The sequence below is a fragment of the Styela clava genome, chromosome 7 (genome assembly GCF_964204865.1).
Source record: "Styela clava chromosome 7, kaStyClav1.hap1.2, whole genome shotgun sequence".
Lineage (NCBI taxonomy): Eukaryota > Metazoa > Chordata > Ascidiacea > Stolidobranchia > Styelidae > Styela > Styela clava.
In genome coordinates this window covers 23,420,515-23,436,723 of record NC_135256.1, presented here as the reverse complement: position 1 = coordinate 23,436,723, position 16,209 = coordinate 23,420,515, and the positions used below count along the sequence as shown (strand labels likewise).

General features: G+C 35.4%; 1 protein-coding gene across 6 annotated transcripts in view; it reads left to right on the top strand.

Annotated features, from left to right (window-relative positions):
* The first annotated feature begins 10,043 nt into the window (after positions 1 to 10,043).
* LOC120328289 (dynein axonemal heavy chain 3-like) overlaps positions 10,044 to 16,209 on the top strand; it is a 62,473-nt gene continuing 56,307 nt past the window's right edge. For all 6 annotated transcript variants that reach the window (XM_078114787.1, XM_039394732.2, XM_078114784.1 and 3 more), the window contains exon 1: positions 10,044 to 10,173. The gene's annotated coding sequence lies outside the window, so the exon portion shown is untranslated. The remainder of the gene's footprint in view (positions 10,174 to 16,209) is intronic.

The following is a 16,209-nucleotide window of genomic DNA, read 5'->3' as shown; positions in this document are numbered from 1 at the left end:
TGTACAAATCTGAATTAAAACAACAACTTGACAAGAAGAATGGATAAATGAATATAAAAAACTTAGGTAGGGGTAGGGCGAACATTCGTATTTCGCGCCTTCCGCAGTTCCGCTGACTAAAAAAAGTGTCCCACATTATCCACGCTCTCGCGACTTCAGGCACTTTGATTTTCTTACGTTGTTCATTTGGATTTCACTTTTAATTGATCTAAATCGGTGGTTCTTGAACTTTTTGAGCAGCCGCGCCCTCCTTTGAAAAATTTTACAATCCCCCCCTCTTTTTTCTTTAAAAAAATGCTTTTGTGATGGGCAGGTCGCTATATATTAAGATGGCGCTATAAGAGTGTTGGTTTCATAGCGTCATTGCTCGGATTGTTTAGGCATAAAACGCTTCGGAGTACAACTTCGCCATTCACTGTCGTATGTATAAAGCCACATAATGGTTGGTCATCATACATTCCCGTTTTTGCAATACCTGGTAAACTCAAACTAATTTGTAAGTAAAACTAAACACGCAATAAACCTATGCTTCAAAGTATTTTCTGCTTAAACATTTAAATAAGACACGTAGAATTTCAATCAATTGTTTACTTCATCACTATTGAGCGATGCCAAAATTATTTACTGTGTGTTAAAAATAAGCAACAATTCCAGACTTCTTGGCTTGCCTAACGTTTCAAACAAAATGGAGAAGTACAAATGAATTTATGTATATTTAAAAGCAGTTCATTTTTTAATAGTAATTATGCATGTGGACGTATTCCCGGCCCTTGACCGTTGAAAAATAAAGTCACTAAGGCGTTTGCGATTGCATTTTGTTTAAATTTCGATTGTTTTTGTAAGCGTGGCGTGCTATTTAGGTCGTGAAATTCTTGATTTCGGTGTTTATTCTCCTTAACTTTTTTTGTTCTCGAATGGGACCATGACACCCAGTGGCGGCGCGTGGTCATTTTGACAACCGGGGCAAGCTACTGCGGGACCAAGTCACCCCCATCTACGGGGACAGGATGAGCGCTGTAAGTTATCCCATCATTTTATGAGTATAAAAACCATTCCATCGGTAACAACCAATCGGAAAAAACGACAATTTTTAACGATAAGAAAGTGTCTTTAAAACCGGTCCAAGTCAAGGGATTAATAAATATAGACATAGTTTATTTTGAAACCTCTTTCAAAAGGAAAGGCAATATTTACCCAGATAAATATAATGGCATATTAACAGAAACTTCGGGAAAGCAGACAAAACCTAAAATAAGGTTTAAAACGTTACTATGAAGAAAGGAAAGATGCAATCAAAGGAAATGCAAAGATAAGGACATGCGTCGCTCACTCATAGATATATATGCTGCTAGACTTCTACTGCTTGAACATATGCCGCGGTTTCTTGGAAGCAAAATGCTCAATAACGCGCTGATTAAAGTCATGCATCCCAGAAATAACGTCTCTGTGAATGGATAAAACAGCCAAGGAATTTAATCTATCTTGCTTCATTGTGTTTCTGAGATACGTTTTAATACGCTTCAGCGTGCTGAATGTTCGCTCTGCGTCGGCGGAAGAAATAGGCGTCGCAAAGGTAGTTACTAGAGTGTTATCTATGAGGAACCCATAGAGCGCGCAAGTTGATGTGATGTTCAAAAAAGTTTGATTGGTGTATATACATCGCAATTCATTTTCCAATTTACCCACGTTTATCATGGGGTAAAATTTGGTGACAGTAGCCAACAAATGGATGGGAAATTGACGTGCAAATTTTGAAAAATTTTTGGGGTTCATCAAAGAGAACGCGGCAAGGTGTTCAGTGCGCAGACGATCGCCTATTTGATTCACCAGAATGTCACAGCATTCCTTTGCAGACAAAATCAAACGCTGCGTTGTTTGCCCGCGGCGTAAAAAAGCACTCCATGTGTCGTCGTATTTTATTGTTTCCCGGATACGAGATACAGCATCGCAGAAGTCTGAAATACACGACTGCACAGACGCTTTAGACCTGCCGCCTCCCTCACAGAGCGTTCGTCCCAAACCGGAGAGCTCTGAATGCCATTGAAACACTCAATGAGCTCAGACCTAATTTCGGACACGCCCTGCACCACGCGTGATTGGAAGTTCCAACGTGTTGGTGCACAAGCTGGGAGACGGCGGCTACATATCTGGCGAAGGAGGTCAGAGCGCTTCAGCGAAACGGAAAAAAAAGAAGAAAACCCCGAAACATTTGCAAAAAATATACGGACGAGAGGGGTATCAAGACACATCTTTTTAATAACGAGGTTAAATTGGTGTGCATAACAATGTAAAAAATGCGCATGAGCAAAATCTTCTTTTATATGAACTTGAACACCATGTTTCGACCCACTCATGACTGCCGCGCCGTCATAAGTTTGACCTATCAATTTTGACTTCGCGTTGTAAGGCTGTAACACTTCTTTCAGTACAGCCGATATCCCGCAAGCCATGCGATCAACAATTGGTACAAAGCTGTGAAATCTCTCGGTAGGTTTACCATCTTTCACAAACCGAAAAATCACAGCCAGTTGGGAAACGCACGTGACAACCAATGAACTTCAAAACATCTATCAATCGACCGAGAACATGGCGGTTTTTCTCGACGTTTTGGTTGTGCCGACGAATAGAAACCGCGCGTCCTTCATCCAACTGTGCTGCAATATTAACATTTCCGAATGTTCGGTATTTTACTGCATTGTCCAGATGCTCCATAGAAGATTGATGATCCCTGGCACGCTCGGAAAGATGTTTAAGATCTCTAAAACCAAATTTACACCAACGTGAGTCACGGGCGATAGCAAAAAGTAGACAATAAAAACAAAAAAGTGCATTTTTGTCCTCGCTGTAACACAACCATTCGTGTTTTTTATACCAAGTTTCTGCGCAGAATGTACGCCGACGCTTTCCTGCGTCATGGGATTGTTCCAGTGAACAATTTTTTGGTTGATGGGGCCCAAGACGTTGTACCTCTAATTTTTGTTCCAGCGGCAGCTGCGAAAACGGAGTGCGAAGTAGTGCATCAACCTTATTCATTACGGGGTCTAAGGCTAAGAAATGCGAAGCCGGAAAGAAGTGAGGAGCTCAAAAGGAATGTGGAAAATTGAAAGCAAATAGACTAAAGGTCTCTAACTGATTCAAATAGCGAAACATGCGACAAAAACGAAGGCGAGGAAACTATCAACTCTTCAAGCAACCAACGAACGAGAAGGCATGCGTGAATATGTCAACACGTTGTTGTAAGAAACGTCGGCATTGTGTCGTCATAATTTCGGGGCTAGCCCCGATGATTTAGTAAAAGAAACAGAAAACAAACGCGGCGAGTGGAAGATAAAAGAGAGAATACGATATACAATGAGCAACCGGGGCAAAATCGGCGTCGCCCCGTCGACGTTCGGCGAAGGCTTTGCGAGCGAAAAATGAACCATGTCGGGAGAATATGGCTAGTGTAGACAGTCTGTGCAACCGATATTGAGATATTTTTCGAATATTTTTTAATTTACCGAAAAAACAACCGGGGCATTGCCCCGGTTGGCCCTATTGACGCGCCGCCACTGATGACACCTCTGAGGAAAACGAGTTAGTTTTTATTATATAATCATAAGCGACGAGATGCTAAAGATAGAATAAAGTAGTGAATCTGCAACCAAATATTTTTTTATTGTAAAAGCGAGATTATAAAATACTAAAAACAAAACGGAAAACACCATGAGTTTTGTTTTGGGGTGGACCGCGACTAGACATTACAAATGTTAAAGATTCCTTAGGCCTGCAGCACATCAGTAGTGTTCTAAAACTACTGACTTGAAATAAATTTTACTCCGTGGGATTTTATCGCAGACTAAGGAATTTCTGTAACGTGGTATAATTAATCGAGCATTGCGTTAGAGCGGAGTAAGAGTTGCAGGGACAGCTCATAATGGTGAAATTGACAAGAATACAAATCAAAACAAAATGTAATCGGGCACTTCGCCACACATTTTTATGGTTGTGGATCACCGTGGTATTTTGGAGTGGTGGTGCTTTTATTTTATCGACGCAGTCGCAGATTTAATTTATCACAATTAAATGAATAAAGCAACCATTTTAATTAAATAAGTATATCGGTCATGGATTGAATATTTCATTCAACAGGAAAACCATTACATATCCGTTGACAAAGTCGGCTCTTATAACGAACGACTGGCGTATTCTCGAGGACTGACTCAGGATCCGTACTGCGGGGATTTCGAGTCGATGAATATGTATTTTATTTGTACTAAATTGAATATGCTTTCTGGGATATCATACCAGATCTTTCTAATGAAGACAACGAATTCGCATGAGTGCAATATATATCAAAACTAAATATAATCGGGCAGTGGATCACACTTCGTTTGATATGTCCGCGGATTGGCGTGGTATTTTAGATCGGTAATGAGTTTATTTTGACATGAGTCGCCGCAAACGCGAGTTACCTTGAACACAAATGAATTAAAATAGAGAGACATTTCGAATTCTTGTAGTTATTACGAGACAGAAAAATTCATTATACCACGAAAAAGCCGGTATTTTCAACGAACGCGGAGACCATTTCATGAGCCGTTACATGTAAATTTCCGATTCAATCTTGTGAGCATCTCGCGGGGGGGGGGCGCCCCCCAGTTTAAGAGCCACTGATCTAAATAAACTTGGGCAATTTTATATTGCGTGGAACAATAATATATGTTTGTACAAGTGAATATTTTTTCCAATATATTAAAGTACAAATAATTTTACAATGGTAAAAAATGGCAAATTTGAGCACAAATTACGAAAAATTTCACAATGTGGGGAAAAATGTTCCTCTTATATAGAAAAAACACCAGTCGTACGGTAACAAATTAAATTGTTCACCCATGCTACAAGAAATTCATTCATGGACAGTTCAGGGAGATAAAATAAAGATTGTGGTGTCATTATACATGCTGTAATCTTTGTGATTTATTGAGATTTTTTACATTCGTATGTGAATCGCTGCACTGTTTAGTTTTTTTTTTTTTAAGCCATATCATAAAGAGAAATCAAAATCTAAGCCTTGGCAGAAGTTTGATTTTTTCTTGGTCTTGTTATGTATTTTGTCGGGGGTAACGGATTTCATCCGCATGGCGCAGAACCGTTTTGTGGAAGTATAACATGAAGATGGATCAGTTCTTTTGAAATTAATTACCGTTGTATTTTCCGCATCTCGCGTTTAATGTCGCTTCAAATTATATTCTTTCGTTACAGATATTACTTGAAATCAAAACAGACACTGTGTGCTGGACAAGGAAATACCTTTCTTGTGACACTCATTTTATTACGAATTGTTATATTTGAGTAATATAAAAACTTGCAGCGTGAGCAAGCTTAGTGTCATCGTTAAATAACAACCAAGTCCGTCTAATTTGGTATTTCGGGACCTAGCTAAAAAAAAATGGATTGCGCGGCATTAAGTCGGCTCTGCGTTTCGACAGTACTGTCACACGGCCCATGCTTAAAACAGAGGAGTGTTCCACTAAAATACAGGCATAAAGCGTTAGAAAAAAGGTTTCGAATCTCGGGATCCCAACCCCAGTTGGAATAGCTAAAGAAAAGAAAAAACGTTTTGCTATTAGATACAAATATACGCTGAAACTGTTCTGTGGGCCGCACGGAATGTATCAGCATGACAGGTTTTGAATCACCCTGGTCTACCTTATCTAAAAACTCCCCACTTCGCTCACCACTAACTAGATCGTTTAAATGCGATTGTGGAACCGCCACATTGGTCCAATTGTTGAAGAGAATGTTTTTTTTTAAACAAAAATGCAGCTAGAAGGAGAATACTAGGAAGAAAAAACAACAACAATTTAAAAAAAACGACCCATAGGCCCATTTCGTGTAGCCTACAATAAATAAATTTCAGTGTTTATTTTTAATAAAGATGGTTAATATGATACTTGAAGACGAAAAATAAGCGAACATTTTGAAGTTTGAGTCACCTGGTGAACTCGTAATATTTTAATAAACACCGATAAACTATATATATAAAATTCTGTTCTAAAATTTCTGTTGTGCCCCTCTTCGCTTAGTGCCGTAAGCATGCGCTTATATTGTTTAATGGTTAATCGAGCGCTGATCAGAATATATGCTTTCGAGAAAGAAAATATGTGGACTCCAAAATTGAAATTTAGGTTGTATCTTTTGCATAAACAAAAAATGACTTTGCAAAAATAATTGCAATCTTCAAGCTTCTGAAGATATAAAAAATATATCTTCTTTAAGCGAGTACGGAAAAGAAAAATGTGCAATGCAACAACTTGCTCCTCTAAATAGAACAATCATCAAAGATTAAGACGTAGTTTTAGAAATACCTAACGAATTATTTATTGATCTTTAGGGGATTATATCACAGTCTATGATTACATCTGAAATTTTAATCTTAGATACAATCTACATCTATATACAACAGAGGACAAAATTAGGAACAATACCCAAGAAATGTATAATCTTTGACCCTATTAAAGGTGCAGTTAGGCGACTGATAAGCAATGTTTCGTTGTCGAAAGAACGTCCAAGCATCTCGCTTCACTCCAAAGTTACCTATTGAAGAGATCTCTGCGCGCGGCTATTTACCCACAACTCAGCCTTACCTAAGCTACAGATAAGAGGTATTCATTATAAAGTCAGAGGAGTGAAAGATATTCCCTCTGTTATCTTGGCGGTGGACCAACTTAAAATTATTTGGCACATTCGACCAATAGTTTCAAAGAGTGCGGACTAAAGATGCACAAATTACGGATTAGTTGTCAGATACGGGTGTGTACTGAGTGGAAATTGGAAAATGTCGGTTACTCAAGACGACTGGAGGAAGCGATCGAAGTATTCCGTAGTAATCCTTTTGTAGATGTGCACGCCTGTTTGTAGTCTGGTTTACACAAGTCACAGCAGTAAAGATTGGGAACAAGTTGATTGTTCAATGGAATAATCAAGAATGTATAAGCTCGAGGAAGAATTTATTCATGAATACCGTGTTTCCCCGAAAATAAGACCTACTTTGGAAATAACCTAGCCTGAATTTTAAAAATGATTTTAATATAAGCCCTCTCCTTAAAATAAGACCTAGTCAATAACTCGATTTTTTTTTCACGTAGTAAATAGCAAAAAATCTCTCCTACACGTTTTAAATGATTGATAATCTATGTTTTACAGTTATTTTAACCAAAAACGTGTTATTTATTTGTGAATGGATATTGGTTTTCATACTTTGTATATTTGAAAATCTCGTAATTATCTACTTTGTAATTTTGTTTTTGATGAATGAAAATATAAGACATCCCTCGAAAACAAGCCCTAGTGTTATTTTCGGAAGAAATTTGAAATAAGACCCAGTTTTATTTTCGGGGAAACACGGTAGCTACCAGGGTCTATACCAGGGGTGGGCAACATTTTTCGGCTCGCGTGCCAAAATCGGCTAAATTTAACGACAAAATTCTCCGGCGTGCCGACCAAAATTAAAAACAACGCTTCGCTACTCTCAGAGCGAAAATACACAATAATAAACCTTTTAAACGTGTACAGACAGATTCATTATTCGGGAAAATATAAGTCCGACAATTAGATTTGATTACTAATCTTATTTAAATCAGTGAGATCTCTGATGCTGCATTACCGCTGATAGATATTTTTCATTGGTTTTATATTTTGTAATTTTCAAAGAAATACACGAACTACTTACTGGTTTCATCTTTCAGGCTACACCAGTTACGAGATTTGATAAAGTTCTTTAACTGAGAACAGAGATTCAAAAGCATATGTAGATGAAGACATGGAGAGTAATGCGATTGCAAAGTTTTTAAGACACAAAAATAGGGAATGGCATCCCAATCACGCAATAGTTCGTTTTCTGTACTCTTGTTGTATTCCCTTCCCTAATCGCATATATTTAATTCGAAGTCAATTTATAACAGTAAGTTAGCAAGTAACTCTAATCAACATGAGCTGTACAACTTTATAAATCAAGCAGAAATGAAGAAAAAGGGGGGCACAGACGAACTATATTACGTAAGAATGTAGCCAAATGAATGCTGCGCTCTTCTCGACAAAATTTCTCGAGAGCTCACTCATTTGTTACGTCATAACATATTTCTTTGTATCCATATGTCATGAAAGGACAAAAGGAGTTTAAATAAATAACAGATTGTTAACAAACGATATATATAACATGAATAAGCGAACACCGAGTTTCATCAGATATTTAGGAGTCTTGAAACTTTTTATCTGAAGAAGAATGATCTCGTTTCTGAGGCCTCGCTCGCGTGCCGAATAAATTGGCTCGCGGGGTTGCCCACCCCTGGTCTATACCAACGGTGGGTAAACCGCGGCTCGCAAGCCGCATGCGGCTCGGCAGAGTTTTTATGCGGCTTTTCTCGTTAGCATATATTTTTTTATATTATTCATTATAATATTAGTTTATTAGTTTAGACTTTTTTTCAGGGTAGGGCCTCATTAGATGGAATGGGCTTGAAAAACTTGCATCTGCCACAAAAAATATATATAAGAGGTCAAATTGTCATTATGTGCGGACGAAGTCCTGTATCTAGTATTCTTAGACCATTAAACACAATTGCATGTCCCAATTCTTAGTCTTACAATAATACCACCTTCTACCTGTCGTGCATAATCACCAACGCTGATGAGTCTAAAAAAGAAATCTTGCTAATCAACTTTGAGGAAATTTCCTCCACAAAAATCATTAAAGAATGGTTTATTTAGGAGTAATGTTGAAAGACTGATAAAATACAATCTTCGATGTTTCCATATTCAATTTACGTATACTGCATTCACGAAACGGAAATAATACAATGCTAATTGTACCATTGATAGTTGGAATATTTATTTAATTTGCTGACTAGCGTATGGGAGCATGCGTTCGATCAATGGCACCCAGGTAGTTTCAGAACTCTGAGACATCCTCCAATTCTTTTTTGATTGTTTTATAATATGCAGAAGTTGGATAAGGTCCGGGAATATGATTGTAGTTTTAGACTATCCGGTTCTATATGATGTTCCCTTTTTTCGACATGACTACCCCCATAAAAAATACTGAGAGAAAAAAAATTCACATAGAGAAAACGTTTGTGATAGCAACTAACAAGGCTTATTGAAAGGAAGTCTACTAAGTGTGAACTCTGGGAGTGGGGAATAAGTATATCCTCAACATACATAGCCTTGAGCTTATTTCAAATACGAAAATAATGAAGACTCCTTGGTGACATTGCCCTTTGTTCAGTTGATATTGATTCCCCCAGTTTGTGTCCAATCTGGCAATCTTTGTGCCACTGTTACGGATATGCTCTAGCTTTCTAACATTGTGAGAAGTCGAGCGGAAACGCTGGTGTTGAATACATAGAAACATAGTATATATATAATATATATATATGGTGTTTCATACTAAGATAAGGAAACCGAAGTGCAAGTGGTAAATCCTATTTCAGCATTTTGATTGTGACAAATTATTAAATTTTGTTAAATACAAAGCTGTTTCGGGTCATATTTCATTAAAATCATGCTGTCAAAAACAAACAAACTCAAATATTTCGGCCAATACCAATATAATACCCGTAATTTTTGGAGATTCAGAATTATTATACGTTTTTAAATTTTTGGTGTATATTCATTTTTTAACTACCAATGCAGCCTAATTGGCAAACAAACAAAAAAGTTTCAATTTCGTACTAACCAAGTTGTTTATTGTTATAAAATTTAGTTTATATTTTTATTTACCGACATCACACAGCACTATAATATGTATATATTTAGTTGTATTCAGAGTAAAACGTTATTCAAAAGTACCGTTCAGTTGGTTTGACGTAAGTGTTTGTTGATTTTGGGAATTCAATGTGTGACGAGCATTGTTTAACGGTATTGACAAGCTGTAGTGCTACCCTCTCATTTATTTAATTTATGACTATGTTCATAACCACAGTTTGCGTCAAACTTGGTACAAGAGTTATTATTATTTTTTTTTTATCTATGAAGAAAATACTCTGGAACGTCCACCCAGGTGTTACTACGTCCCATTCAAGTCAATTCTCGGACCATAACGTTTCCCAATTTGTACAACATATGCATATGTTGGAAACTTAGCCGTCATCGACTGTCTGGCAATGAAAGTTGACCTGGATTCAAAGTCAGGTAAGAATATATTTCTTTGGGTACTCAATTCATAAAACGTAGAAGGGGTTGTATGATAGAATTTAAACTTTGTTACATTAGGATATTTTAATTTATATTTTGCAACAAAATCTGTATATATTATTGATTTCCGCCTTTTTGTTCAAAAAATCTATTTCTCGAAAATAACATGAAGTAGTTTCAAGTCTTGCTCATTTCAAATATCTACTAAAATTCGAATGAAATCAAACTATCAGTTGCTTGCCCATACAATTCAATGTATTCATTCATATCCATGAACGTCAAGATTCAAGAAAGTTAATCGAACGTTCATCAAATTATACAAACAAAAGCACAATACAAAACCACTGATGAATATTGAAATAATAAACGTACTCATGATGACAAAACCTGATGAAATGCGGTTGGAAGAAGACATTCTTTCAAGAGAAGGCCGTTATGAAAATATCGAACAAATCATGATTAATTGTATCTTTCATTCATATGTATATCCCGTTTTTACAGTGATATCATTTTTGCGTTATGCCATGATGACGATGGCTGCTCGCTGGTAGAAATATCGTTTTTTCCTGGCTCAATTTCGAAGTTTCGAATGCAGAAACTGATTTTCCCGCTGTATATACGGAGTGTCGTAATCCTGTATGAACATATGAACAGTTACTGAAGTGGAATGATCGTCCCACCAAGAGCAGACTCTTCGTGTCATTCACATTTTCCTAATTATAGATTATAAATATTGTTACTACAAATTGTAGTTTATGCTAGATTACGAGCAAATAAGCAGTACTAATAAACCAAAACGAAAAACTTTTTACAGTCACTTTTCAAATATTACTGATACTGGTTTTGATATATATTTTTGAGGTAATCTCACGAGCGTAAATACGTGATATTTCACAAATTAAAGGATAATACAGTTTTGCGTCGTTGCCAAAAAGTGAAGTCGAATCCGGATGTTTGGAAAGCAAGAGTGGAAACCATTGTGATAAGTTTGAATAATAAAAAGCCTGTTGTACAATGTACGCGATCGACGTGATTTCATTAACAATAGGCGCGCAGAGGTAAAACTCATATAGGCACTCACTCCACAGCCTATAATATAGACAGGACTGCGGTTGTTTCATATGTAATGTGTCAAAATCTTGCCTTACAACACAGGACTTTGACATCGGTGTCGTTTTTACATAAATCATGAACACACTATCATCGTTATTCCGTATTTCTTACAAGAGATTCAAAAATATTTTATATTCGGAGCCCAAGCCCAACATATTTTATGTTAAATTATGTTACGTGAATAGTTTGCGGTGTTAGAACCTCTCGAGGCCGAACTCTAGGGCTCTTGTGTGGGTCAATGAGCTCTGACGAAAAGTTTGCGCCAAACTTCGTGAGATTTAGTTTATATGACAAAGTTTTTATACCACGAGTGTTTTAAAAGTGTGAGGTATTTGTCTGTTTTAGGAGAAACGAGAAGCTACAAAATTCATTTTGTGTTTTGCATGGTATGGTTCTAAAATGAATCTTTATTTGCGTCATGATGAAAATAATATATCTTTCAAAATATGTTTCATGCTTGGAACACTAATTCATGCTTTGTGTTATCATTACAGCAGAGTGAAGAACAGGCTGAAATCCGGGTGGGTTGTAATCAATTTTATTTTAAAATTTGTTTTTAGTGTGTATTAATTAGTTCATGAAAGAAGGCAGGTCAGCTAAATAAGATTATTGCAACAGTGTTACAACATTCCATTGTTTAGTCAAGTAAAGTCATGACTCAAGGCTTAGAAATCTTGGGAATCGTGCAAGAACTATCGATATAATATATATATATAATTTATAAATTATCACAGCAAGCGCTCGATGGCAAATATTGCATTTTCTTATGATTCAAGACAGCGAAAATATAAAAGAAATATACATTTAGAAGAAGGCATATTCCTGTATCATGCACATAGCTGTTTTGGATGATCGAGAAATTGTTACTGTGATGGTGATTACACCAGCATGCGTGAGATGTTTACTAGTGGTGTTTCTAATTATATGTTTGTATAAAGACATTCTCAGATGAGAATAGCTCAGTGATACAGGTTCGAAACAAATCATTCTTTTCAATAAAAGTCTTACTGTGGAGTATTAAGTAGAAATATAAACAATTTATATTGTTTAATTGAATTTAATGAAGAATATAGTTATTCCAGTTAACACTGTCAAAGCCATGATTCGCTTCGGATAATGAAAATTGTTAAAGGCTAGAACAAATATAATAAACAAGCAATTGTCGCGTTGTTTGGGTAGTTATGGCATGAAATACGGAGTATTAAATTTCGAAAGGTTTTTTGATTGTCAAAGGTGTAATGGGTTTGATATGATAATATATATTTTTATTGAAACAGGTTTTCAAGTAACCATGTTTGCGCAAGAAACTGACTATTTGCCTGTCGTCAAGATATATCCAGTCAAGACACACATTGGAATTACTGCTTGCAAACCACAATAATTTAATATGTATTTCACTATTGCGTTGAATTGATGTTTCGTCAATACCAAGCGCCAAGATACATATTTGACGTAACTGAAACGGTTCCTCAAGACATCATGCATGTGTAATCCTCAATTTTTTTACGAAATTTTTCATATTATTTTGAGAATGTTTTTGTTTCGAATTACCGTAAAATGCCGATTATTGTGATCATAAATTTATATATATAGTGTTAGCTTAACTACAAACGTAGCCTGACGATGGTTTTTGTTTGCGATGTTAGATTTATTAGACGCTAACGGCTACTACATTTGCCAAATCATGGCGGTGATGATCGCAATATGTGTTGAAAGTCTGGATTTATCTACTGTAAGTTATTTAAGATTGCTTTTTAATAAGCATTGTAGTATTTTTTAGGTAGGTTGATTAAAATTAGAATATGTCCGAAATGTACTTTACTACCACTTTACCAATTCAATTTTCAAATCGAATTTTAATATGGGGTTCACGAACTATCTCAGGATGAATTACAAAAGTTGTTATTGTATGCCAATATATAGCGACTGAGGTTGCTTGGGATGCTATATACATAACGTGAATGAGTTTTGTAGTTTATAAAAAAAAAAGTACCGTCGAATATAGTCGATTGGTATTCTCGATTCCGGCCAAAATCCATATATTTCCTACATATTGAATTACTGATGGAATTATAAAATTGCGGCACAAATGTTCTTATTGGTAGGAATATTCATCTATTTTCAAAATTATACGGTTTCCGTAGATTTTCCAAGAATAGCTTCGATTTGATATACAGTGACTTACTTTACGATGTTTTGATAAGCGAATTGTATTGTAGTAATGTCGGATTGAAAAATAACATAAACATTCCATAAGTAAATATTATGGTGAGATACTGAAACCTCTGGGTTGGCCATGTTCTAATATAGAAACAGTATAGGTATGTTCAATATTGGAAAATTATAAATGGAGGTTAATTTGATAGGCTTGCCGTGCATAGAATGCTAGCGTTTGCGACAACTCATCCTGTTTTCTGTTTCATACAGCGCACGTCTTCACGCTTACTTGAATTGCGTGACCATATATTATTATACCAGATTAGAGTTTTGACAGCCCCTATTTTGGACCAACTAGTAGCTTATTATGTGATATTTCAATATTTCCATTGAGTAGCTTTTGCTTTTCAGTAAGGTATAAAATGTGTTAGTTACTTTGACGTATATCATAATTTTATCTGTTCGCAGTATCAAAGGGAATGAGATGACCAGAGCAGTTTCAAATTATACAGAATAACCTTGTTAAAACGATATTTATTAACGGTAATGATAGCTTTGTTGGTGCTTTTGTTATTCTCTGAAAATCTCAGAATCTTATCTTTTTAGATGTGTAAGATATTGAGACTGGAAATTTCATAATAATTTATTTACAAATAGTTAACTAGTTGAATTATAAGCGGCAAGGTTTTGTTTACCTTGCCAACCGCGCGTAACAAAGACGGTTGGATCAAATGCTTTAACCTCAAGACAACCAAATCTTGGAATTGTTTTTGAACAAAACAAACTATAAAAAATAAAGAGCAAAGTGATTTAATCGTGGTATTATTATATATCTGATTTTTCAAATAGTAATAAACCGTACACTCTACATATAAGATCTTTCCAAACATCGTTGCATATATATCACCTTGTTGAATAAGTCTCAAGAATATTGAACTATTGCGAATAGTCCACAAATATTTGTCTCCAATATGACTTCCATACCCCGCTATTTTCTTACAGTTGGATTTGCACCTTTGACATATTATTTCAGAAGCAAATCCTACTTTAAGAAAGCAATAGACTAATGGATTTTTAGTTTATTTGTATATTCCTTTTAGGAATTACACTAAATGTGACTTGCAATGCTAATTAACAATCACTTCAACGCTTTGTTATAATCCAATCATAGTTCGCTGGGAAGGTCGTTGAAAATATATTTGCAATTTTTTTGTATTTCCAATCAAAATTATTCATTTACTATTTTTCTCTTGTAGGAAGAGCTTTCACTGTATGTTCAGTTGCACAAAATTTGAGTTTAAAATTTCATCTTAAAAATTTCAAAGTCCTCGGTCTTTGTCTTACGGAGTCGTACCTTTTTGCTCACAATTAAAAGCAAATTATCTAAGGTTGTATTTGAAGAATAACAGCCAAACATAAAAAATTTTCCTTTTTAAGAGATCCCAAGTATTTCGCTGAGTCGGATCTACGATGTTCAGTTGTATCGTATTTTTGGAGCTTGGGCAAAATATTGGTGTGCTCATATTGAATTTATCTTAGCTATATTCTATCTCTGTTGTGTCAGAAAAATTAGAAATTTATTAGGACGGTATCAAAATGAAGGTCACATTGCACTGTATTATTATTAGCTCGGACTTATAGAGTTACTTTTGACTGCCACTTTTTGGTACTGTATATCTTAGAGTTAATTTATTCTAAAATACCAACGGTTCGAACCAATTTTCAAATTTGAGAACATCTGCGCAGAAACTGTTTTAGTGTTATTCAATGGTCTATTTTCCTCTAATGTAAAGGTTAATATTCCTACATATTTTTCCGTTTGAAATAGTTACTTACCTACACTTTGTGATGTTGCCGACTTTCAAAAGTGCGAAAAACTTCAAATATTTGCTCGTCGAGATTTTAGGATTCGTTGTTCAAGCAAATATTATATAGCTATTCAATTATAAAGTATCATTTTGAACAAAAATGTGTTTTTCAAAAACGATTTAATTATACAGAGCAATTTTGAAAACCCACAAAAGAACAGAGAGTACAAACTGTTAGCAGAGTAAAACTAAAAAATATATATTGCAATGGCAGATTAATCCGTAATTTTGAGTATTTACTATTCTATGAAAATTACAAAGAAATCTCTTGTAAAGTCAACTACTTTTCTCAAAGCATGAATGAATTTAAAAATCGTTAACATCGTAATACTGATTTAAACGAGAGTAAAAGCTGGTTCTGCTAAAATAACATTCCGTTGAAAGACCAAAGAATAAAAGCTGTTAACCGGTTAAAACGGTTCGCACTGATTTTCGTGGAAACCACATGTGGAAATATTCAGGAGGATCAATGTGATATTTTTTGCCTTATAATAAAAAATTTTCGTATAAAGTTTAGTATGTGTGAGTTATTTTATGAACAACGAGATATAGACACGGTAATATCGTATTTAAGGCAAGTTTTATTTTGTAACAAACTTAAAAGTATAGACGCTAGAAAAATATACCGAATATATTGCGCGAATCATTCAACATCATGTTCAGTAAAAAATGTTTGCTATGCAAAGGTAGATCTATAGAGTTTTAACATATGAAGAAGAGTACTATCATACCGAGGTTTATTTTGATTTGATTGGTAAATGTAAAGAAAGGTGACTGAACAAAGTGTTTTTTTCGTAAAAAGACACGCAATCGAACAGAGAGCAAATGCCTATTTGTAGTATGGCAGATTTATATATAATTGTGTGACGGATTGATGTCGGCGAAAACGCATTCG